The sequence below is a fragment of the Taudactylus pleione genome, unplaced genomic scaffold (assembly GCF_031769625.1).
Source record: "Taudactylus pleione unplaced genomic scaffold, aTauple2 ptg000225l, whole genome shotgun sequence".
In the NCBI taxonomy this organism is placed as follows: Eukaryota; Metazoa; Chordata; class Amphibia; order Anura; family Myobatrachidae; genus Taudactylus; species Taudactylus pleione.
The window spans coordinates 5986895-6014342 of NW_028284627.1; the positions used below are offsets into that span (position 1 = coordinate 5986895).

A 27448-nucleotide genomic window follows, 5' to 3' on the forward strand; every position below is an offset into this window, starting at 1 on the left:
GCCACCATACACTAGTGGAGAGCTCCGTGTCAGACATCAGCTGCTGCCTTCATCTATCTATAGCCTGTCTGCATGCGAATTACTACATTACAGTGTCAGGGCTGTAACGAGGGGCACCGAATTATAACTTGCCTCCGGGCGTCTGGGATGAACTTACGCCACTGACAGACTGTATTGCACTAAGTATTTTTACCTGTCTTCTGCATATGGATACTGTATATCATTATCATTTGGAGAGTAGATATGCGATATATTGGTTGTTTGGATGCTCTACGATCTTTTCATTTCTCTTTGTGAGAAAAATATTGAAGACACTTTTCTTTTTATTTTTGTGAATCATCACTAAGGTTGGATTATATAAGATAATATTACACTGTTTTATTTTTTATGTTTTTTGTATGCCCTTATTGAATATATACATTGTGATAACAATACAGCGCTTAAGTGATGTTCCCTGCAGCAATGACAGAAGTAGGAATAATGGCCTGTGCTTACACAATCCACTCGCTTCCCTATGAGGACCAGAGTGAAATGCTTGGAAATCATTCTATCAATTGGAGGATATGAATTTAAAAACATAGGGGGTCATTCAGACCCGCTCGCGAGCGGCAGTACGCTCGCAAGCGGGTCGATGTTCCCCACTGCGCATGCGCACGACGGAGGGAGCTCCATCGTGCGCATGCGCGAGACCCAGGGAGCGACGGGCTTTCCATCGCTCCGGGTCTTGCACCAAAGGGGGCGTGCTGTCGATGTTGATTGGCGTGCCGGGGGCGTGCCTGCCAGACGGAGGCGTTCCCATGGGAACGCCTACCGTCTGAAGCCGGCCCCACTGACATCACTAGTGATGTCAGTGGGAGTGATTTTGGCTCTGATAGAGCCCAAATCACTCCAGGGCTTGTGGCAGGGAGACCCTACTGCAAGGTCTCCGTCGCAAGTCCGATGGTCGCGACGGTCAAGACCATCGCGACCATCTTTTTGGCCGCTCGCATATGCTGTGGGTGGTCACCCACAGCTATACGAGCGGCCAGGAGGCCGCTCCATTTTCATGGAGGAGGGCCCTGATTCAGAGCGAGCGCTCTGGTCAGAGCGTTCAGCTCTGAATCAGGCCAATAGACTTTAAGCAAAATTGATTTAGAGGGTGCACGCAAAGCCGATGTTTGCGGATCTGAGCATTTTTTTTCTGCCGCACATGTGCATAAGTCACACTGCGCATGCTCCAAGTTATATTACCGACCGCGGTCGCAATGAGGAGTTCGACACAGTATGATTAACAGTCAGCGTGCATTTGTGGGAGGTTACAGGGGAGGAGGGGGGGTTGAGGCAAACACAAGCACACCAAGACCGTTTTGGAGGGGTGTCTCAGCCTGCGAATGCAAATTCATATGCAGTGGTAAAGTCTCCAGGGGCTCACTTGCAAAGGACATTTTGAGCGACTACAGGGTTGCTCAGAAGATCGAGGGTGACAGATAATGCGTCTTTGTACGTAAGTGGCGGATGTGAGACGGCACTGTCAGCCAGCAAGTTTACAAAAGTTATTAGCTTGCAGGTAACAGGTAATATTACCAGAGGTTCTGCAAACGAGTTCTATGAATAGGTAACGTTCATGTTTGTCCTTTTACTTCATTCGAATAATGGTAACTTCAATGTTTGCTAAACCTTTCTTTCGCCTTGCAGCTGATTTGCTTTGTTATTATTAATTCAAGCATCCAACAGTGCTATCACAGCAATCTGCATTATAATTAATTCACATTAGAACAAGGATCAAGGTGAAGTATTTTAAGATAATTGCATGAAGATAATAGTGGCCACAAATTAAATTGATTTATACTGTATAAAGTTAGTTCTCAAACAGCATCACCTCTCAACTCTGCAGGTTAATTCATAATTTACCATAATATGCTCATCTCAAGTGGGGTTTCAGTCAGTCATAAGTGCCGTTGTTCAGATGGGCATTTGCAAAGTGACATGCATATTTATTATTCAGGATTAGCCAGTACCAAAATATTACTTTTACAAGGATTTATGTTGAACTACCAATCAAAATACCAATGTTGAACAACATATGAAAGGGTTCTCTGTTGCATTGCCTGTAGGACTTTATGAAGGCAAATAACCCGTAAAACTGTTGTTTCCATTTTTAGATTTCAGGACAGGGGGCACGACAAGGGGTATAGCCAAAAATGCAGTAGGGTTACACCTTTTTTTCTCAGATTTCAGGCCCTGTAATATGCCATCTGCTCTACAACTATATGCCATCAGACTCCCCTCATGCCCCTTATATGTCTCAGTGCCCCCTCATGCTCCTTAGATGCCTCAGTGCCCCTTATATGCCCCAGAGCCCCCCATACCCATTACATGTCTCAGAGCCACCTCATGCCCCTAAATATGCGCCAGAGCCATAGCACATTTGCACTAGGCTCAAACTCTGAGGCAGTGTGCACAGAACAGCTGCACTCTCATACCACCATATCACTATACAGTAACTTATGAAATGCAATATACAGTGTAAATGCATATATACACAATAGGGCTAGCAAAACATAGTAAAATGTAGCAGGATGGGATTAGCAGAGCACAAGATGGTATATGGGGGGTCACCTTTAGGTATCTTTAATTAACTTACTGTACATAATTTCCGTAAAATGATACTGATCTAGATCATAGTTTGTAATAATTACTTAATAAAATTATAACAGCACTTGTCTCTATTTCACTCTACTGTGTCTTTATGTGTCTCTCTGCAACCCTACTTTCTCTGTAAGTATCTCTTTGTCACTCTTCTGTCCTTGTATGTCTCTCTACAACCATCCTGTGTCTGGATGTGTCTTTGTCACTCTCCTATTCCTGTGTCATGGGTTCGATTCCCACCACGGCCCTAACTGTGTGGAGTTTCTATATTCTCCCTGTGATTGAGTGGGTTTCCTCCAGGTACTCCGGTTTCCTCCCACACTCCAAAAATATACTGGTAGATTAATTGGTTCCCAGCAAAAATTACCCCTAGTGTGTATGTGTGTGCATGTACATGTGATAGGGAATATAGATTGTAAGCTCCACTGGGGCAGGGACTGATGTGACTGGCCAAATATTCTCTGTAAAGCGCTGCGTAATATGTGTATGCGCTATTTAAATAACTGGTAATAAATAAATAAGCTCAGTAATATATATCATTTGACATACGCTAATGTTAAAGTAGCAATCCCATGAAAAAAATGAGGGGTAAATACATATATATTAAATATAAATCAGTGTTGCAAAATGGTGATACAATATTTGCAATTTTCCCACTTTTTCCCAGATTGCTATTAACAATGCATGCTTCTTGACTACCATAGCAACCACAGTCATATAGCAACCACCAATGGCACATGATGTAGTGAGCAAAGAGTCTTTGCAATGACTCTCTGAGCTCTATCAGCACTGTAAAATCATCCATCTCCCCTCATTGCCATCACATGACATGCTAAGAGCTGTGAGCCTGCACAGACAGACTGTGTATGTGTCCAGCAGCTATTTTCATTTGCCCTCCAGAGAAATGTTGAAAAGGAGATAATGATTTAGCAGAGAAATTACTAAATGGATATGCGTGATCCCAGAGCAACGAAAAAATCAACAACCTCTGCGCTAATTCAAATACAGTCTAAAAAAAAATGGATGTACTAAGGACCTGATTTAGAAATGGGCACAAATCCTGTTGTGAATCAGGCCCTAAAAGTTGTTGGAAGCCATGTATAAATATAAACCAATAAATGAAAGAATTCTGTATGTGGAAAACTTCTGCAACAAATTCTTCAATGTAAATAAACATTTTTTTATTGTTCAATTTATGTGAAATTCCATAGCTGAGGGGTTATGGCATTATAACATTAAAACTTTGACCCATCCTGGTGTGCTCTCAAACCGTCCAGCAACTACATTCTAAGTATTAATGTATTAAGTGCGGCTTTGGCGTCATAGAGCTCAGACAAGAATCTCAGAGGAGTTTATCCAGTGCAGACATGGAGTATCATCATGTACTGTTCCGGATGGTACTAGCCAGTATTTAAATAGCAGTTACTATCGCTTCTGAGTGCAATGTTCTCTTCAGCACTTCCTGAATCATCTTCTGTATCTGGTGTCTCTTTGAAGTTAACAGAGAAAACAGCTCTGTATGTCATATGAGGTTGGTGCATATTACAGCAAACTGCAGAGTTTGCCATGGGATTCCTCAGCCGGAGACTTTTCCTATTAATAGATATCTTTTCCAAATGAGAAAATTATGTTTATACTTTCTCAAACATTATACTTGATAAAGAACACCCATTTGCCGAACTGGCAAAAGTATAGTGGAGGTCCAGACATGGACACCACAGCCTATATAGCCCCCTGGAGCATCTGGGCACTGCTGTTTTTCCGGATGCTATGCTAGCAGCTCCGCCCCCCCCCCCCCCCCCCCCGGCAAGAAGTCATGCGCTTGTGGCCGGTGCCATGCGCCATAACACCCAGTTTCTGTGCTGGTTGCTGGTATCCAATTTCATAAAATATGACACCAGCAACTGCACAGTCAGAATTTTAAAGCCAACTACAGTATGATATGTCTGATATTTATTGGATTGGTTATTTTTTGGACATTTTCGTAAATGTGGTTGCAAGATTTTTACTGACTGCCAATGTTAGACAGGGGCATAAAGGGCCCACCAGGTAATGCAGTGATAGTGGCCCTTGCTTACGTAGTGTGGGGGTGTGATGCCACCAGATGGGGTGTGATAACTGATCAGCCACCACAGAGGGACTTGGCCAAACATTAGAGAGGACATGCAAAGAACAGGGCCCCTTTATAAGGGGGGGAGGGGTGTGTCTGGACCATCCACATTGATTGGCAGGAGGGCTAATCTTGGTGTAGTTTCTATATAAACAAACCAAGTGCCCAAGTTCATTAATGATCCTGCTCCACCAAGTTACTGACCCCTAGAAGAAGTAGTGTTGACCATCAGGGATTCCCCCTGTACACCTGTGGGCCAGTCCGATCCTGCTGACTCCTTTCAACTTTTCCATACCTCCCAATACCTGAGGTTTCCAAAGCAGAATTAGGATGTGGTTGCTTCTCAATGGGGACGTGGTACTTACTCAGGTGGACTCCACAGGTTATGGCAGTGCCACATCTTCCAACCCTCCTGCAAATAGCAAATGAAACACATGTCAAGAATGCATCTGATTTTTCTTAGCAATCCTACAAATCATTCTCTCCTCTTTCAAAATTTTTTTTGAGAAAACAAGCTTTTATGGCTATCAGACATAGACATAGTTGGTCTTGCGTTACATACACAGGCTCTCAACATGTCATGTGATGGCAGAGGGGAGAGAAAGGGACGGAGAATATCACATTAAAAACAGAACTCAGAGGGGCTTGCCAAAGTACCTCTGCCTCTGCTCACTATATCTTGTGCCATGAGACCGTGGTTGCCATTGTAGTCACATAACATTGTAGAAAATTTACAGAACTAATAATAATTAATAAGCAGCCTCAAGAAACAAACCAAGGAAGAAAATGACTAAAATGTAATTTCTTTTGCATTGGATCGTTATTTTAAAAGGTATTGTATGTCAACTTGAGCATGATAAATTGTAAAAATATACAGAAACACGTTAGATTGTTAGTGGGAATGTTATTAACTTAGGAAGAGTGTGAGTGGGGCGGGGGTTCTAATGCAGAGATTATCCCCGTGCCCCAAAATTGCATTCTGCATCTCAGAGGGAATGTGGTTATGTGTGATTTAGGGGCAAATCCAGCTATTAGATAAATAGGTGTGGTTAGGCTGGATGTAGGTCTGGTGCAGGCATTGTTGGGTGGATCAGTGTTTTGTCTTGGTGCCCTATATTTCCAGGTGTACATATTGGAAGGCAGGAACCTGCAAGTCCTAGCATAACTTTCTACTGCTTGGCTAATGCAGCCCTAATTCCCCGTTCTGTCAATCCAATCTAATCCTCTTATCCGTTGTTTGGCGTCAATGATCGGAGATCTGCCGGTGGTTCGGGAAAATTCAACATATAACAAAAATCCCAGATTCGGTGATTCTGACCATTTGCCGGATTGAGGAATCCAGATTTTTCAACATGTTTAATTTCCACGACCCTGGCCTAGGCAGTACAGGTAATTGGGGCAATCCATGTCATATGTATGTATGGGCCCCATAATCCGAATGTAGCGGAAATAGGCTGTAGCATTCGTTAAGCTATGAGATGATCGTGCTGCGCTGTTCATTGGGACCACAACTGACTACTCGTTTATTTCATTCACTGTACTCCTGTGTGGTTTTAAACATTTTTGCATACTCCAGTTTTACACCTATAAATTACTAGAATGAATAGCATTAACTAACTGGAGTCTGACCGTCATGAATCTTGATAATGTTCTCACATGTAAATATATATATATATATATATATATATATAAAATGAGAAAATGCAGTTGAGTAAGTTATACTGATGAACGGGTCCCAACGGATGAAAGAACATTTGTTTGTCCTGGCTTAGTTTCAGCTAAATTTAAACGCTGCTCACTACAGTGCTATAGACCTCCCACATGCCGCAGTCTAAATATTTTTAGAATGTTTTAAAGAAACAATGAAGGTATCAGCAGATGAGTTCATGGCAGATTGGAGAGCAGGTGACTATCACAAAGCCTGCTGCCGAGGTCATTATAATGTCGGGCAGAGTTTGTACTGTTGATGAATACATCCTTATTAGAGGAAGGACTACAATGGAGACTGGCAGTGTTCCAGGAACTGACAAAGTGAACTTGGGATAAGTAGTTTGCTGTCTTTTCAGATGGACTCAAGCTCTTTCTGTGTATTGCAATGAATGTTGGATGTTGGTCTCGTATTGTAAATAATGTTGTATATGGTAATGACAAAAACACACTTAGCAGGTGCTAATCAGAAATGTACAGAAGCAGGGGCGTTTCTAGAGAGGAGGGGGCCCGTGTGTAGTCTCCAACACGGGCCCCCTCCTCTCTGTCCGGCGGCCGGCTGCGCACTGTGCTGTGCGTGGCCAGCGCCGGAGTTATAGACCCTGGGCACTAGAGTGCACCCAGAGTCTATAGAGTATGCACAGGTCACCGGGAAAATGGCCATGGTGGCCATTTTCCCTGTGCTGCGCATGCGCAAATGACGGGAAAATGGCCGTGGCGGACATTTTCCAGTAGTTTTTACAGCGCCGGACCCCCACTCCGACGTGGGACTCCGGAGAGGTAAGTATGCGATGGGTGCAGGGTGTGCGGTGTGGGTAATTGGATATGGTAGAATGAATGATCAAGACGCCAATCAATTTAGTTAATAAATCAATTTATAATATATATATAAAAAAGTAACAATAGCAGCAATAACATTAAAACAAAACTTCATATAGATTCGTCTCCTATTGTTAGCAACAGATTTAATAATAGCAAACCACTTGGATATAGTTCCTGTGTATTGCGTGACCTAAGAAATCCTCCTCTAGACTATCCGTGCTGAATAAGTTTATGCACATGTACAAATTGTCCGCATGGGGAGCTCACCACGTCATCCGTAAGGAGAAAACAAAAGTCTGCTCTCTGGTCTCCAGACCTGCAGTACAGAGCTTCACCTTGGAAAGCTGTGATGCTACAGCCACAGCCGAATTTCCAAAGTAACAGGTGATTCTACGGGCAAAGGTATTTTAAGTCAGCTTGTGACTGCCACAGGTAGCAAAAGATATGGGTGAGCAGTCCCTCCGGTCCGCGGATCTCCAGTTCATAATGGATAGTGAAGAAGTTATTTTGATGTTAGCGGTCACTCCAAAATGGTAATCCAGTGGCAACACCAAGTCCACTGACGCGTTTCGCTTCCTTATTGGAGGCTTTATCAAAGAGCTTTGAAAGTATAATTATCTTTCTATGTTTTGTAATGCACTTGGAGATCAGACTAATGTTGCATTTTTTATGTCACGGGTTGTGTTTGAAAAATGACAGTTAGGAGCTGGTTGGCTGGCACCTTTTCTCCGTCGACTTTACCTCCATCCAAGGCTTAGTAAATAGACCCCTCTTTATACTGCTTGTGTTCAGAAACAAATTTCGGATGATTCTTTGTCGGCTGGATCTCTCATTGAGTAAAGTGGGCGTTCAGCATAGCTACTGGGTGGTAACGCTGCGGTTGTACGCTAGAGATCTGTCTCATGGGAGTGTTATGGGTGTGTAGTTCCGTGCTATCCTGAGTTGCGTGTACAAGGAATGAGAAGCATTCTTCTGATGGATCTCTTGCACCCTAGCATTGGTCAGGTGCAAGTGCTGATACTAGTGATGGTGGATCCGGCTGTAGAAGGAAAAACAGTGGGTGGTGCTGCTTCCCACCTGAAGCCATAGGGTTGCGTGCATTATCATAAGTTAGTAAATTTGGCTCCACCAGCAACAAGTAAATAAGCCACATTGCATCTGATTTATAACTCCACTAACAAGTACGGGCTATTGCGATGGATGGGACATTGGCATGAGTCATATTGCAGTGAATAGGACATTGGCATGAATCAAACTTATCTACTCTCCTGTAATTTGCTGGAGGCTCCCAGATTTTCGAGTTGCCCCCCACAGGGGGGCAACTCGGGGAAGAGTGTCCAGACCTCCCGCATCCCACCCACTTCCTAGTAAAGTGGGCAGTATGGGGAGATAATTGATGGGTATTGTGGCTCCGTTTGAAGAGGGCGGGGCTAAGTGACGCAAAAAGCAAAATTTAGACCCGCCCTTTCATTGCAGTCCCACGATTTGTGGCAGTCTGCCATGACAGGGGCGGGGCTAGTGACATAGGAGCCCGGCCCCACCCCCTGCTCCCGGAGAGGAGATTTAAAAAGTCGGCAAGTATGGCATGAATTGGAGAAATACAGTGAAAAGCTGATTCATTTTTCAAGTGCGGGGACTTGCTTTGACCACACTGAATTGAAACAAGCAGTGTCCACAAAAAGCACCCATAACTCTCGAATATGAAAGTACAATTGTAAAATTACTATGGATTCAAAGAATTGAATGAATTTTATTTAGACATCTGCTTTCAACGCGTGGGTAACTAACCTAACATGGTTTATCTATCATCACAACATATGAAAAATATTCTTTAACATCAGTAATTTGTTGTAAGTACATCATCAGAAACGTGTGAAAAGTTAATGTACAAACCATATTTTTTGGTTATGTCGACTATGTAGAAACATTCAAATGTTTGCTGTTTGTTTTCCATAGTACTGTAGCTAAGTTATGTAATATCAATTTTACCTTAGTGGTGGATATGACTGTCCATTCAATCACTCAATATATTAATAAGCAGGGGCCGGTGTCAGTGATTTAACTGGTTGCTATTCAGTTGATGGACTCCTTGTTCAAGAATATTTGTTCAGTTCAAAATGGCTGCCCAGGGTGCATAGGTGACAGGTATAGTTTAACATCTACTCATATGTGGTAAAATTATTAAGCTAGTCATTTATTTTCAGACTTGTCAAGGCAGATTTTCTTTAAACCACATGTCTGTTTTACTGATGGAATTTATATACTTCATCATTAAATTTTAATGATTCCATTCTCATTCCCTGGTGAAAAATTAACTGTTTTAAATGTGTTATTTTATAGCATGCTCAGACAACCGGTGTGTATCCAGTTGTCAGACTATATAAGTCCCGTCAGGCCTTATCAGTTTGTGTACCCATTCTAAAGTTTGTTGGTAAATCTATTTATTGACTTTTCTTTCATTTTTTTTTCTTCTCCACTAGAGTTTGCTCAGAGACGACTTCCAAAAATTATCCCAGGTAAGTCCCGTATTGCTTTGTCTGTTACAGTTTTTTATTGCGCGGTTATTGGCAGACCAAAGTCCTGTTTTGAATCTGTAACAGAAGACAGCTGGGCTTCCGAGTTGACCAAGAAAAATAAGGACATCTGTAATTTTATTGCTGATATTAAGTTTGTCCAGAAGCTGGGCTGAAAATGACAATTTAAGAGATTAATAAATCTAAACTGACATGTGCAAGCCTTGTGTACAGCAACTGAAAGTAGCAGATTTCTTTTAATATATTAAGGTGATTTACGTTTCATCCAACTTTTGACATTGAAGGCTGTATTTTATAGCTTCACCAAATATGTCTTCTGACAGTACAGAGGCTTTCCATCCAAAGTATAGCAACCACAGAGAATATGTAATGCGCTTATGAAATATTGCATGGTATGATGATGATAATAATAAATAGTATATACTCTATGTATGTATATATATATATATATATATATATACACACATACGGAATGAGCGGTTGAAATCCTGAAAGCGGATGCCCGACAGGATCAAGATCCCGACAGAGGCAGGTAAGTACCCTAACCTCCCCTGTCCCCCCCTAACCCTCCCTTAGTGGTGCCTAACCCTAACCTTCCCCTTGTGCCTAACCCTAACCTCCCCCTGGGAGTGCCTAACCCTCCCCCCCTAGGGGAGCCTAACCCTAATCTCCCCGTACCCCAAAACCTAACTCTGCTAGACTCCCTAATCCTAGCCCCCCCCCCCCCCCCCCCGCGGCTAACGCTAAGGGTGCCCCGGATTTACCTTCGCTCGGGATGTCGCCCTCGGTGTTCCGGCGTTGGGATTATGATAAGCGTCAGTATTTCGACGCCTATCATAAATTCCTAGCCGGCATTCCGCTGTCGGGACTGTGTCCGCCGGTCGCATGACTACATCCCATACATACACATGCATGCACACGTACCCACACACACACAGTTACAGAAGATTATTTATAAGGACTATATTCATCATCATTTTATTTCTACAAAAGTTTTCGGGCCATTCATCAAAGGGGTAATGCAGGAAAAATCACAGATATCTCCTGCTTACCGGAATGGGCCCCTGTCCCCATACACTAGTATGGGGACAGAATTCATAATGCGCTGAAAATACAATATCTTCAGATGGCGAGTTCTCCCGCTACGAGTCCCGGGTCGCGAAAAGGGATCCTTTTGGAAGGAGCAGTGAAAAAAAATCTGGGAGACAGCTGATTTTTTCGGATCAGCTGTCTCCGTTCCGGAGCAATGATAAATTGCTCCAGCGCTTGCGGCGAGTTCAAGTGATAATTAACATGATGCATTGAGCCCTAAATCACTGATATGTTGCTTGGTGCATGACAAATATGAATAACAAAAGCTGTAGCATATTCTGATTTTTGGAAACCGTTTCGCTTGTGTGTTGCAAGTGCAATTCTGAGGTTGTCCATCAGCACGGTGTAGCTTTGTACCTTGGTGTGTTTGTTTGCACTCATGCTTGCTCCTGGGAGGTTGTAGATATCATTAAAGGAGTAAAGGAGCAACAGAGATTGCAACAGCAGCGACAGTGGAACTCAGTGGGTACTGCAACTAAACTGAGATGGGATCCAGTAGATCTTCTAACGACCCTATTCTTAGTGCTATATATATATAATATTAACCCAGTGACTCAGTATTTTGCCCGGTGCACTCCTTAGGGTCCTGTCCTGAGGATGGAGGACTAAATACCACAAGGTAGCAGTGACACACAGGTCTCTCTAAGTAATACTAGCAGGCAAACAAGGGGAAACAGTCGGGAAGCCGATGGACAGAATCCCCACCGCTGGCTTCCCGACTGTATAATCCCAGCAAGGGTTAAATGACATGAGTCGAAATCCCGATGCCTGTCATTTTCCCTACACCGGGAGACTGACACCCGGCTTACCGATCGAAGGTAAGCTGGGCGACTGGCCGGACAGCCGCGGGGGGGGGGGAGGGTTAGGTTTAGGGTTCCTGGGGGGGACTTAGGGTTAGGCACTCCCCCGGGAGGTTAGGTTTAGACAGCGGGGAAGGAGGGGTTAGGTTTAGGCACTTAGAGGGGGAGGATAGGGTTAGGCACTCCTAAGGGAGGGTTAGGGGGTAGAATAGGTTAGTGAATACTTACCTTGGGGCGATCGGGATTTTCATCCTTGTCGGGCTGCCGCTGTCGGGATTTGAACCACCGGCCATGTGGCCGGCGGTAAGTCATACTGAATCCCAAACAAGACGCTCCAACGTTTCAATGTATTTGTTTCATATTGTCATTGGGGATAAAACAAATACACAGAATTACTGTAGGAACATTTTATTCAATTCACATTTAAAATGTGGTTGTGGTGTGATAGTTTCGCCTAAATTTGCGGATTTAGGAAATATCACATGTATGTATTAAAATTCACACACAAGGACAGAGCTTGCGAGGAAGCTCTGTCCCTGAGAATTCCCTCCCCATACTTCCCTGGGGTTTTTCCTCAATAAATATCATGAGACTGCGCTTCCGCCATCGGAAGGCGTGTCAGGTGTAAGTGTGCCCCCTTTAGCTGGACTTCCTCCTAACTCTTTTTAACCTACTTAAATAATAATACATGAAGTAAATAAGTAGATGTTAACGGCGGGTCAGGTATGGATTCCTGGCGGTTGAGATGCCGCCGGTCAGAAAACCGACAGCGGCATCACGACAGTTAGAGTCCCGGCACCCATAGGTAAGTATACTACCACTAAACCCTACCCTAACCCACTCTCCCGGTGCCTAAACCTAACAACCCCCCTAGTGCCTAAACCTAACCTCCCCCTCTCCGCACCCTAAACCTAACTCTCACCCCTTAGTGCCTAACTCTAACCCTCCCCCTAGTGCCTAACCCCTAAACCTAACCTCCGATACTTACCTACGTGATGCCGGCGGCCGGGATACTGGAGCCGGGATTCCGGCGCTGGTATTTACACCGCGTGCCGGGACACTGACTACATCCCGTTAAGGGCTATCTTTCAGGCATGAGAATGTATCTTTCAAGCACTAGATTCAGATTTATTGTCAACTAGCAAAAGTTGCTGATTTTTATTTCTCAAAATTAAAATCTTGATTCTGAGAGTTAGGATTATAACAGAACAGTATATTTTTTAAGTACATTAATTGTAATTGCAGGTTATTAAGGTTATACAGTTTAACAACCACTTGAGTGTTCTGCTGTGAAATATGGAGTCCAGCGCTTGAAAAAGCCCAGAGTCCCTTCGTCATGTTTACTACTACAGAATTTGGGAAGTTTATATTCCCAGTAGAGTTGTACAGTATCTAGGAGTCAAAATAGATTTTTCATTGGAAATTTTCAGACATACACAGAACAGACAGAAACATTGTAAGCGCTAAAAGTGCCAGGTGAGCAGATGAATAACATGTGTGCAGACACATGAGGCAATCATGTAATAAGCTAATTATAGAATAGTGTAAAATGTCTTCTGGGCCTATATTAGGTGCACATCCTGTACCCATAACCTACACTTACCTCTCCACAGATGCCGCTGTAATCACCAGGGAAATCACTTGGATGCCATTCTTCCAAAGATCTGCCTATGTGCAGTAGATAATCACTGGGAAAATGGCGCCAGTGTCTGCACATGCACAGTATACTCTGACATCAGTATCATCACTAGCATGGGATGCGGCCACACAGGGTGTCAACCTCCGAGGGGTTGACACCAAAATGCTGTCTGTTCCACAATGACCAGGGGCCGGGCCTTGCGCTGTGATGTTATTGTGCTCCAGGTCACTGAGGAGGAGGAGCCGGCAGTGCAGGGAGAGACTCTGGGGGCAGCCCAGCATCTCCAGGAGTGCTGGTCACGCCCCCAGAGTGATGAAACGGGTGTGTGCTGCAAAGCCATGCCCCTTTTTCGGGCATGCATAACAAAGTTTTAATTGTTGCACTGGATGTCACCGACCCCAGTGACGCCACTGTCTGTCATGGTGCTAGAGTCTATGCCAGGGGTTCCCAACCACGGTCCTCAAGGATAGCCATACTTAAGCACAAGTGACTTAATTAGTACCTCAGTTATATTGATTTAACCATCTGTGCACAATCATGGATATCACTAAAACCAGGACTGTTAGTGTTTATTGAGGACCTAGGTTGGGAATCACTATTCTATGCAGCTCATGTGCCGGTGAGAGAGGGGGTGCCCATTCCTCTCCTAAACCTCCCCTGGGTCTTATTGTAGTATGACAGGAGAGCTATATAGGTTTTTTTGTCCTACATTCTCCTTTTGAAGAATTATGCAAAATGTAACATTTAAAAAAATTAACAAGAAATGTAGAATATTTCATTTTTTTTATGTATGTATGTATACAACTTTGTTTTGTTAGAAGGCCATTTTGAGGATTACAATTTAAATCCATATGCACTGTGCATTGAATCAACCCAGGTCAAGATATTAATATATACATAGTGATAAATAGTGGAGATACTTTATGAGGGCATCCTGTTTTATGTGGCATTGAAATATATATATCATGTAACATATCTTTTTCCTACAGAAGTTTTCCATAGCTTGTCTCCGTATACGTAGTACTGTATATGGCAGAAGTATTGCTATGCACTAAATCCAACTAATCCATGCCCCCCCAAATGGATTACAAACAAGTTTACGTTTTCTGGTATCTAAGGCAACATGTCTGCGAGCAAATTATCCTCCATCATGAACTTCAAAATGTAATCTGGGTGCGTGCAAGGATGAAATAAAATTCTGTGTATATGTGCATGTGTGTGTATATGCATATATGTGTGTGTATATATATATATATATATATATATATATACTGTATATATATTGGACAGTGCTGAAGATAAGGCAGCTGGTTATGCCTATTAGTTGATTGCTTGAAAGCCTGTTACCTATCAACACACAATTTTGGGGCCACTAGAGGATATTGGAGGACTCACCAGGAGTATATGATTTACATGCTGATATTTTGGTGCTATCTGGTACGCAAATCTTATTAATATTTCCATACTTTCTATATGTGAAGTACAGGTACTATACTATTTATTATTTTATTCTATTTGGCTCATTCGAGCCCCTTCTCTAAGGCTTCCAACCAACTGAACCCTGAATCCATCTCATCTTCGGGAATTTCCTCATTGGAATTCAGATAAGCTTTAAAGAGTTTAATTTTGTACGCACATTTTTCATTTTGAGCACTTGCACACCATCAAAAATAATCAAACAAACAGTTTCATGTTTGGGAAAATAGGTACATTTGCATATATTGAAAATCGCAGCAGGTTCATAGATTGCTCCATTGTATTTATATAGTAATAGGACTGCTGACAGGAAGAGCCTCATTCAGCATACGCAGGATGTGCGCATATGTAGAAGGGGTCCTGCGTGATCGAACACTGGCCCGAATATGCCTCTGCCTGATTGATAGGTGCAGGTGTTTATGGGGCAGTGCGGGGGCAGCTCCAAAAATGGGGATGTGTCACCCCCATTTTCCGGGAGTGGCAAGGCCAGGGGCTGCATCCACAGATGGCGATTTCTGGCCTCACATACCGGGCAGCATGCATAAGCTGAGGCTTACTTAGCTGGCTGGCGCTGTCCAACTCCGCAACCGATAGTTGCAATGGTGATCCCAGGTTGTGACCTGCGAAATCGGTTGCAGCGCTGGGATCGCAGATGCAGCATGAGTTGTCACGCACCTCCTACTGCATTTGCAATTTAGCAAGGTCGGAATTGCAAAGCTGCTTGTGTGCGGCTTGTGTGCGGCTTGTTGTACGGCTTGTGTGCGGCTTTGCAATTCCGTCCTCTGCTGACTCACCCCCAAGTCTCTTGTGTAGAAAAAAAAAAATCCCCCCAATCAAAACTTTACCTCAAAGTTCATCCTTCCTGATAGCTCCGTAACCATTTCATAACAATAACTCTGTATTTCTGAATGTTATAAATAATTTCTATACTATAGATTTCTATAACAGCATAGGGTCATAGTGGCTGCTCCCATTACCGAGAATCATGGCGCCCTAACAGTGCATATTTTCCTGCGCTCCTCTATGGGGTGTGAGGAAATATGTACAATGTTGGTAGCTCCAAGCCGCCGCTGCCCGCCCACTTCCTGCCCAGCGCTGCTGATTGAATTGCCCCCTTTGTGTTTATTCATTGTTTTCCCTGGTGTATCGTCCCTTAAATTACACACTTAAAAAAGACCCACATTGCTCATCATATGATTTTGTTTCCGTTTATATTTCGGTGCTTGACATACACCATATGGCGGGTAACAGAATCCACAAATCTGTGGTGATTTTCTAAATAGTGGTATTATTAGACAAATAACGGGATTAGCGCACACAGTTTCTATGATCACTTGAAGTTGAAAGTACAAAGCTAGAGACACAGGTCTGGGACAGCTGGGAAGAGATAGAGGAGGGGGGATTGTTTTCATCTGATGAAATAGATACGGCCGTTGTCTTTGATATAGTGCTTAATAGGGTCAGATCAGCAGGACAAAAAAAAAACATACATTGGAAAATCTTATTCATGGGGCTGTTGCAGATGTTTGCAAGCATTATCCAGAATATAGAGACACAGCGACCTTTGACCAGACCAGAATCCTCTCTGCTAGAGCGACGTTTGTGACTTGGAATTTCTATCCGACTTTGGAAACAAAGTTGCATGCTCTTTTCTTCTTCCTTCTTTTCAAAGCTTGCAGTTAATTTTAAATCATTTTAATATTCCGAATAATGCTTTCAAGCAGCTGAGACAAACACCTTGAATACTTAATAGTTCTTTTTATGAAACGACAGTGAACATTCATAATAACAGCAGCCAGGCGCTTCCTCAACAGTACAGCTCTCTGAATATTTCATCTTCTTTTTAGACGACTTGGCACAAGTACTTATTAAGTACAAATAATATTGAATTTTCCTGTAGCTGAATGAATCCTAGGGCAGCGGTCTGCAACAGTTAGTGTTTGCTGTAACTATTGGTATAAGGGGACTCATTTCAATTTTTCTAATCAATTTAGATGGGAAGGTTGTGTGTGTATGTATGTATGTATGGGGGGGGATATAGAATGCTGATCTTGGGGTCCATAGACTTGGACCATTTTCCTTTGCTCTGATAGGGACTTATAATGAAATTGAGCTTTTAGCCAGGACCCAGAGTGCACTGCTGCCTCAGTAGTCCGTTTTCTTGGGCCTACTATTGTGCCACCTTTTTTACCAGTAATATTTGAATATCCTGGTACATTTGTTTGGTGCTTTTTTTCCTGTGGCCCCTACCCCCAGCTAGAATCTTGGGGGTTGGTCCCAGCAACTATTTTCCGCCGGGCCTATAAATGTTCCCGCTCACGCCCCTTCACATCCGCAGGCATTTAAAGATGATTATCAAAATCAATTTCACAGTTATGCATTACAGAACCATCAGAGCCCCGTGAGAAAGGCTGCAAGTAGTACAACAGCCAGAGCTCTTGCTAGTTTGGAGGGGGCACCTTAGGAGCAGTATTTCCCAGATGTTAGAGTAGCTTTAAATAAGATGAAAGATCAGGCCAGTAAAAATGCTTTTTAAGTTCAGCACATGTGGTCACTCTTAAGGCCCCCATACGCAGTGCAATATGCACCTAGCGATGCGACGGTCAACATATCGGGCTGTCCCCACACATGGAGCAATCTGGTGCCCGATATGCCCGCACCCTTCTCCCCCCCCCCCCCCCCCCCGCATAGAGCTGTATGGGATCATTCGTCGATCCCCCAGATCAATTGAACAAGCAGAAAGATCTGGAGGAGCGACAAACGACCCCACGGGAGCGCGCACTGGCCGATATCATACCCACACATGGAACGATATATTGGCGATATCGTTCCATTCCGTCGGATCGCCACTATATGGCTCCGTGTGTGGGGGCCTTTAGTTTCATCAGTAGTAGAGGAAAATGTACTTAGGGAGGAAACTCCACTAGTCCAGAAAAGTGTATAGGGTGGGAAGTTGTAGCATGCAAGTCCTGGGGACACTCTGCTCAGCCCATTTTTTGCAACCAATCAGCTTCTAGCTATGATTTATTTAGCACAGTCTATAATATGACACAAGCTGATTGGTTGATGGGCAACTTCTCCACTTTATCTCTCTCGAAGGTTTAATGCATCTCCCCCTAGTGTGGAGAGCTGCCTCAATGGACAATATTGTTGGACCTACAGTCATTCCTCCTATTTAATCTGTGGAATAGTAACATTTGAATGTCCTGCTAGGCATAGTTAATTTGCTGCTCTTAAGGTGCATATCCACTACACGAATAATAACAACATCGTTATCGTTCTGTTTTTCATTATACTGTGTAGTGGATATTGTGCCCACACTGAACGATATCCTCTGCACGATATTGCAGACGATGAACGATAATGATGAACGATAACAATGTCGTTATCGTTAAGTCCTTCATTTATATTGTGTAGTGGGTATGCGCCTTAGAAGGACCGGTGACACGAGGTGTAATGTGCCTCTCAGTGCAGAGGAGAATGGAGTTAGGGGAGGACCCCCTGCCTTTCATCACAGTAAATAGATAATTCATTTTTAAAATTATTTTTTTCCAAAGCTAAATTGTTTTGCTCAAAGATATGGCAGAAATCCGATTTGACTATGTACGTTTAACCATCATCCGAACTCAGCTGTTCTATCAGCAAATTCGTCATTTTTATCCATAACCTTAAAAATCCTTAATCTTTTACTAAATAGTGGATTCACAAACATAGATATTTACTTATTTACATTGGGGTTTTTTTCAGCAACTGAAATGTCTGGTGGTAACTTCAGGTCTCTAAAGCAAATTCATGCCTAAATTGTCCCTCTCTGCCAAATGTGTTACATCTGTCAGATTTATTTAATGTAAATTATATTTTGATTCTTTATTTTACATTTTAATAACTTGTTCTCAGTGCTGGTTAGCACAGGGCAGAGTACTGAGCATTTCTTGTAATTGGAAGTGACTGATTAACCTGGTAGGATCTGGCACTCTCACAGAACGTCATGTTGCATTTTCTGACTGTTCCTGAAAATCCACCATATCGGCTAAGATGGGATTTTCTGAGTACAGTACATTAACCCAGCTGTAATACTAGGCAAGGGGTTATAATGTAAAAATTAGAAATGAACTGCACTGCTTGTGGGTTATATTATCTCTCGCTATCCCAATGGTTTTTGAAACCCTCATGCCTTTCAAAAGGAATGGGATTGACATGCCGGTGGCTGTTTAGCTGCCGGTTCAAATCCTGACAGCGGATGCCCGACAGGATTAAGGTCCTCATTCAGAGTCGGTCGAAGTGGCCGCATGGTCGTACGGGAAAAGGGGCCGTATATGCAAATGATTCCCTCGCAAGTTGCGTCCCTAAGTTCGGATCGGTAGCTGGCCGACCAAGGGGAGGAAGCGGCCGGAAGACCAAAAAATACGCCCCCTTCTCATACTCATTGCACGTCATCTCTGGGCATATAAGGATTAATCGAGACCATCAGGAACCATCGGAGCTGGTCATAGACCTTAAGGTTGACCATACCCTCTCTTAAGCTCTACGATCATGTCAGTGTAAAAACCTCCCATGTCACATGTGCCATGACGCTACTTTGTTAATTATGCACTCCCATAAACCATATGCACTCCCATAAAACTCAGTTCGCATAATTAGGCACGCCTGCGGTCGGATCTCCACATCCCCGTTTTCAAGCACCTTCCCGTTACCACCCACAAACGCCTCAATCTGTCACTCAAACTACCGACCAGGCTGTGTTCAAGGAGAGAGAAATTTCTGATCGTAGCGGCAAGTTTGCGCACGCGCATTGCGACCTTTACGCATGCGCAGTATAGCGAACATCGGTGGCGTATGACCGTGCGGCCGCTTCGACCGACTCTGAATGAGGTCCTAAGGCTTATCTTTGTTCGGGGTGGTGTCCTCTGCGTTCCGGCGTCGGGATTATGCTAGGCGTCTGTATTTTGTCGCCTATCATAAACCCCTAGCCAGTATTCTGCTGTTGGGATTGTGTCACATGACTATATCCCCTTTCAAAAACTTTTATTCTATGTGCTCCCAATCAGTGCACTGGAACTAAAATATGTCGTCCTGCACTTTATACATGGCTGGAAGAATGTTCCAGCCGTTTGTAGATGGATGGGTTGGCGAATTGAGGTTCAGATTGGTTATGCATAGAGAACACAGATGCATGGATGCCAGAAGACACTGGATCAATGAACTGTGGCGGCAGTCAGGGATGAGTGATGATCCTTTACTTGCACTACCGATGAACAGTAGACTGTGTGAATAAATCCTTCAAGGGTCATCTTGTAGATTTCACTCAATAGGCGGAATTCAATTGATTACGCGGTCCGGATCTCCCGTCTAAAGTGACAGGAGATTGCGGGCCGCCATTCAATTGCTGCCGTTCTTCGCGCTGATCGCGCCCATAGAGGTCAGGTTTAGCCGCGTAAAGCAGCTAAACCCGACCAAAGTTCTGGGCGCGATCGCGAAAAGTGATGTTTGGGCGCCCAAACATGTCACTTTTCGCACATTTCAGCTCTCATCCCCCAGGGGCTGCGAGCTGAAATGTAGCGCTTGGCAGCTGATCGCGCCCGACAGGAGCAAGAATAGAATAGCTCCGTCGGGCGCGATAGGGGATGAAAACAATTGAATTCCACCCATAGTTGTTTATTCTTTGTACAGTTTTATAAAAACTTGATCATATCATTGTTTATTTTTTAAGTATGTTGTGACTAGGGGTGTACACCGGCCACTTTTCGTGTTTTGTGTTTTGGTTTTGGATCTGGATCTTTCTTCGTGTTTTGGATCTGGATTGGTTTTGCCAAAACCACCCTTCCGTGTTTTGGGTTCTGGGTTTTGTGTTTTGGATCTGTATTTTTTTGAAAAAAAGCATAAAAACAGCTAAAATTACAGAATTTGTAGGTTTTTCTGCTCCTATGCTATTATTATCCTCAATAACCTTAATTTCCACTCATTTCCAGTCTATTCTGAACACCTCACACCTCACAATAGTGTTTTTATGTCCAAAAGGTTGCACCGAGGTAGCTGGATGACTATGCTAAGCGACACGAGTGGGCGGCACAAACACGTGACCCATCTAGGCGTGAAACTGCAGTGGCAGACAGGATGGCAGTTTGAAAAACTAGGCCCCAAACTGTACATAATGCAAAGAAAAAAAAGAGGTGCAAGATGGAATTGTCCTTGGGCCCTCTCACCCACCCTTATGTTGTATAAACAGGACATGCACACTTTAACAAACCAATCATTTCAGCGCCAGGGTCTGCCACACAACTGTGGCTGAAATGATTGGTTCGTTTGGGCCCCCACAAAACAAGCTGGCAATTAATGTGTCCCTGCACAAACTGGCTCTACGGAGGCAAGATGTCATCCTCATCCTCCTCATCCACCGATTCCTCACCCTCTTCAGTGTGTACATCCTCATCCTCACAGAGTATTAATTCGTCCCCGCTGGAACCACAGGTCCCTCTGTACGTTCTGGAGGCTGGTCTCCCTGGAAGAGTTGATAATTCATTTTATGAACATCATCTTCACATTTTGTGGAAGCAACCTCCTACGCCTTTCGCTGACAAGGTTCCCGGCTGCACTAAACACTCTTTCGGAGTACACACTGGAGGGGGGGCAACTCAGGTAAAATAGAGCCAGTTTGTACAGGGACCTCCAAATTGCTTATTTTTCCTGCCAGTACAGGTACGGACTGTCTGACATGCCTACTTGGATGCTGTCACCGATGTAATCCTTTAACAGACAGACGCACGCTTGTCGCTGCTGCTTTAAGGATGCAGGTGCGGCTACAGCCCACACAATTCACAAAGACAGAAAAAAGAAGAAGAATATTTTTATTGTTTGTGTAGCACACTTTGAGGGTGTCACCACCCTTTAACAGACAGACGCACGCTTGTCGCTGCTGCTTTGAGGATGCAAGTGCGGCTACATCGCACACAAGTCACAAACACATTAAAAAAATAGTTTTTTATTTTTTGGAGCACTTTGAGAGTTACACCACCCTTTAACAGACAGACGCACGCTTGTCGCTGCTGCTTTGAGGATGCAAGTGCGGCTACAGCCCACACAATTCACAAAGACAGAAAAAAAAAGAACAATATTTTTATTGTTTGTGTAGCACACTTTGAGGGTGTCACCACCCTTTAAGAGACAGACGCACGCTTGTCGCTGCTGCTTTGAGGACAGTATCATATGCAGTGACAGTAGACTTGGCAGAAATTGTTGGCACGTCCTTCAGTCCGGACCAGATGTCCAAACCAGCCCTTGACTTATGACACAGGCGCACGCTTGGCGCTGCTACTATGTTGATGCACGTGCGGCTACATCGCACACAAGTCACAAACACATTAAAAAAATAGTTTTTTATTTTTTGGAGCACTTTGAGGGTTACACCACCCTTTAACAGACAGACGCACGCTTGTCGCTGCTGCTTTAAGGATGCAGGTGCGGCTACAGCCCACACATTTCACAAAGACAGAAAAAAAAGAACAATATTTTAATTGTTTGTGTAGCACACTTTGAGGGTGTCACCACCCTTTAACAGACAGACGCACGCTTGTCGCTGCTGCTTTGAGGATGCAAGTGCGGCTACAGCCCACACAATTCACAAAGACAGAAAAAAAAAGAACAATATTTTAATTGTTTGTGTAGCACACTTTGAGGGTGTCACCACCCTTTAACAGACAGACGCACGCTTGTCGCTGCTGCTTTAAGGATGCAGGTGCGGCTACAGCCCACACATTTCACAAAGACAGAAAAAAAAGAACAATATTTTAATTGTTTGTGTAGCACACTTTGAGGGTGTCACCACCCTTTAACAGACAGACGCACGCTTGTCGCTGCTGCTTTAAGGATGCAGGTGCGGCTACAGCCCACACATTTCACAAAGACCGAAAAAAAAAGAACAATATTTTTATTGTTTGTGTAGCACACTTTGAGGGTTTCACCACCCTTTAACAGACAGACGCACGCTTGTCGCTGCTGCTTTGAGGATGCAGGTGGAATCTAGACGGGATTTGGAACCGGGGACACACTACCTCCATCAATTGTCTAAATCCCACTGCACTAATGGCGGATACCGGACGCACGTCTAACACCAACATAGCAGTCAAGGCCTCAGTTATACATTTTGCTTCAGGATGACTGCTGTCGTACTTCATCCTCATCGCTAGGGACTGTTGGAGGGTCAATTGTTTAGTAAAAGTAGTGATGTTCCTACTTCCTCTCTGGGATGATGAACAACTCCCAGCAGCAGCAGCAATAGCACTAGGAGGAAGTGGTTCTTGATCTTTCCCTATTTTATTTTTATCGGAGAAAGTTTGGTCATCCATTTATGTTATATTGATATATACGTGCGGCTAAAGCGCACACAAACACAGAAAATATTTTTTTATTTTTGCTGGAGAGTAGTGCACTTTGTGGGTTACACCACCCTTTAAGAAATGAGCCAGCCGGCTCTTTACTTATGGGACACAGGCGCACGCTTGGTGCTGCTCCTTTGTTGATGCACGTGCAGCCACAGTGCACACAAGTCACAAACACAGAAAATATATATTTTTTTGGTTTGGCGAGTACTTTGGGGGTTACAGCACCCTTAACGGTCAAGCCAGCCGGCCCTTTACTTATGACACAGGTGCACGCTTGGCACTACTTTGTTGATGCACGTGCGGCTACTGCGCACACAATTCACAAACACAGAAAATATATATTTTTTTGGTTTGGATTGGAGTGTACTTTGGGGGTTACAGCACCTTTTAACGGTCAAGCCAGCCAGCCCTTTACTTATGACACAGGCGCACGCTTGGCACTACTTTGTTGATGCACGTGCGGCTACTGCGCACACAATTCACAAACACAGAAAATATATATTTTTTTGGTTTGGACTGGAGTGTACTTTGGGGGTTACAGCACCCTTTAACGGTCAAGCCAGCCGGCCCTTTACTTATGACACAGGCGCACGCTTGGCACTACTTTGTTGATGCACGTGCGGCTACTGCGCACACAATTCACAAACACAGAAAATAATTTTTTGGGGGGTTTGGACTTTAGTGTACTTTGGGGGTTACAGCACCCTTTAACGGTCAAGCCAGCCGGCCCTTTACTTATGACACAGGCGCACGCTTGGCACTACTTTGTTGATGCACGTGCAGGCTACTGCGCACACAATTCACAAACACAGAAAATAATTTTTTTTTTGGTTTGGAGTGGACTGGAGTGTACTTTGGGTGTTACAGCACCCTTTAACGGTCAAGCCAGCCGGCCCTTTACTTATGACACAGGCGCACGCTTGGCACTACTTTGTTGATGCACGTGCGGCTACTGCGCACACAATTCACAAACACAGAAAATATATTTTTTTTTGGTTTGGACTGGAGTGTACTTTGGGGGTTACAGCACCCTTTAACGGTCAAGCCAGCCGGCCCTTTACTTATGACACAGGCGCATGCTTGGCACTACTTTGTTGATGCACGTGCGGCTACTGCGCACACAATTCACAAACACACAAAAAATATTATTTTTTTAGCACTTGGGGGGAGCACCCCTGATGGACAGAGCATCCCCTGGACAACACTACAGCACCCCTTTAGGACTGGGACTCTGCACAGGACTTTGGAGTGGACACAGCCCCTATGGACAACTGACTGCACAACACAGTCTAGCCAGCCCCTATGGACTTTGGAGGAGTGGACACAGCTAGTATGGACAACAGCAGCACAGCACAACACAGCCAGCCCCTATGGACTTTGAAGTAGTGGACAACAGCAGCACAGCGCAGCACAGCACAACACTACTCTGCACTACACTACACAGCCCAGCCAGCCCTAACTCCCACCCTCCCTCTTCACTGTCCACAGCCGAGTGAAAAAATGGCGCCGACGCGGGTACCTTATATAGGTTCCAAAACCCGCGAGACTCGGAAGGCGGGATGATGACGTTTTGCCTCGATTTCAGATCCGAGTCAGGCGGGAAAAGTCGAGCCTGACTCGGATCTGCCTCGGATCGGGGGGGCTCGGGGGGGTTCGGATTTCAGAAATCCGAACCCGCTCACCCCTAGTTGTGACACCTACAATTGTGCAATAAGTTTCCTTTATTTTTAACCAACAAAAGGTTTTTCAACTCAATTTTTTCCTGCTGCATCTGCGATCCCAGCACTGCCACCGAGGTTGCAGCCGGGAATCAACATCGCGACCATCAGTTGCAATGTTGGACAACGCTGGGCAGCTGAGTAAGCCTGCAAGCAAGGCCAGGAATCTGCATCCATGGATGGCGGCGACACGGCTATGTTTCCAGGAACTCAGGCTGTCCCCGCTCCCACACTGCCCAAAAAACGTCTCTGCCTGTCAACCAGGCAGAGGCATACGGGGGCCTGCACATGGTCAGAATGGTCCAGATTTCCAGTAATCAACTCAACTTTTTATTTAGTCGTGCGACGATCGGGAATCTGCGATCAGCGGTGCACACAACTGAGTCAGTTACTTGTTAATTGTAAGCTCCACTGGAGCAGAGACTGATGTGAATGGCCAAATATCTGAGGAATATGTGTGCACTATATAAATTACTTTTTATAAATGCTGTATACTAAGAAGAAAAGATTACAAGGTGCACTGCACTGTATGGGAAAACCATACAATATTCATGGAATACAATTTACATAAAATACATGCAGTAGCTATTGGGCGCTTCACAAAAAAATTATCAATAAATTAATCATCCATAAAGCCCAACAACCAGTCCTTCTTATTTCTCCTTTTGGGGATCCTCCATTAGTTTTTCCACATTCACATATAAGACAAAACAAACTACAAAGGTGTAACACTTTTAATGTGTCAAATGCAGTAAGAGGGTGATTCAGGCTCCGACGCTATTGCTATATATTACTAACATGGTAGCAGCTGCGATAGCACTATTATGGTAATGCAGCAGGAGGCATCACGCCTCCTACATGCATTTTACTGTATCGGCCGGCTGAGTGACCATGGGGTCACTCTAGCCGACCGCTGAAGATTCACAAAAGAGGACAGGAAATCTCTGTCAGCTGATGGAGATCCTGGCCTCTTCCCAACTCCCCCTCAACGGCGGCGACATTTTGGGAAACGGAGCCTGTCTCCGCCCCTCCCTACCCAGAAACAGCAGCAGAATGTCAGTCACTGACAGTCTGCTGCCAAACTGCGTGGGGGATCACAGACCCATACTGCACATGCAGGGGAGTCACATTAGGAGATGTGCTCTGACCATCGGATTAGCGCACATCTCCGAATCAGCGCCTAAGGTAGATATATTGTTGCTCTCACATATAAAAAATAAGGATTAACTATGCACCTGGTCTGGGATTATAATCCCAAAATAATTTTGTAATCCCGGGATTTCTGGGTTAGCAGGCTCCAATCTCTGGATTCCAGGATTATTCTCAAGATAGGGATTAAGGGGAAAAGAGCTAATAAAACATTATATTTTTACATTTATTTTAATTTCCTCTCCACTCGTCTTCCCTGCCATCCATCTCCTCCCTCCTGTACTCTGTCATTTTTCCCCCCCTCCTCCACTCTCTGCCATCCATCTCCCCCTCCTGCCCTCTCTGCCATCCTCCTCCCCACTCCTGTCCTATCTGCCATCCTCCTCCCCACTCCTGTCCTATCTGCCATCTCTCATCTTCCCTGCCATCCATCTCCTCCCTCCTGTACTCTGTCATCCCCCCCTCCTCCCCTCTCTGCCACCCTTCTCTCCATGCCTATCCTATCTGCCATTGATCTCCCCCTCCTGTCCTCTCTGCCATCCTTCTCCCCACTCCTGTCCTCTCTGCCATCCATCTCCCCCTCCTGCCCTCTCTGCCATCCATCTCCCCCTCCTGTCCTCTCTGCCATCCATCTCCCCACTCCTGTCCTCTCTGCCATCAATCTCCCCCTCCTGTCCTCTCTGCCATCCTTCTCCCCACTCCTGTCCTCTCTGCCATCCATCTCCCCCTCCTCCCCTCTCTGCCATCAATCTCCCCCTCCTGCCCTCTCTGCCACCCTTCTCCCCACTCCTGTCCTCTCTGCCATTGATCTCCCCCTCCTGTCCTCTCTGCCATCCTTCTCCCCACTCCTGTCCTCTCTACCATCCTTCTCCCCACTCCTCCCCTCTCTGCCATCCATCTCCCCCTCCTGCCCTCTCTGCCATCCTTCTCCCCACTCCTGCCCTCTCTGCCATCCTTCTCCCCACTTCTGTCCTCTATGCCATTGATCTCCCCCCTCCTGTCCTCTCTGTCATCCTTCTCCCCATTTGTTTTTTTCTTTCAATATTACATTTTTATTGAGTTTCATAACTTTAAACAAAGTAAAACAAATAAAAAAGTGGGAAGAAAGGGGAGAGGGCACACATGTAAAATAATATTCATAGATCTATTCATAACAATAAAACTACAAATGGCAATTAAACAAAAATTAGAATCACCAGTCTATTTAACAATAAAAAACAGTACAATATTCCAGTTGCAGAATTGAGAAACATTGAAGTATTTAAAATTATATAAAGTAATATACTAGAAATGATCGCAATAAGAGGTTACAGTGATAATTATAGTTCTTTAGTTGAACATGAGAAACACAAAAACGTTACTTATACCAGTTACCGAGATGGGGAATAACTACTT

At 44.3% G+C, this 27448-nt stretch overlaps 1 long non-coding RNA gene across 1 annotated transcript in view; it reads left to right on the top strand.

The window, feature by feature from the left end:
- The window catches only part of LOC148517227 (uncharacterized), a 190971-nt gene that overhangs the window by 106744 nt on the left and 56779 nt on the right, over nucleotides 1–27448 (top strand). Inside the window, exon 3 of the long non-coding RNA XR_015879311.1 lies at nucleotides 9748–9783. This is a non-coding gene — a long non-coding RNA (uncharacterized LOC148517227). The remainder of the gene's footprint in view (nucleotides 1–9747; nucleotides 9784–27448) is intronic.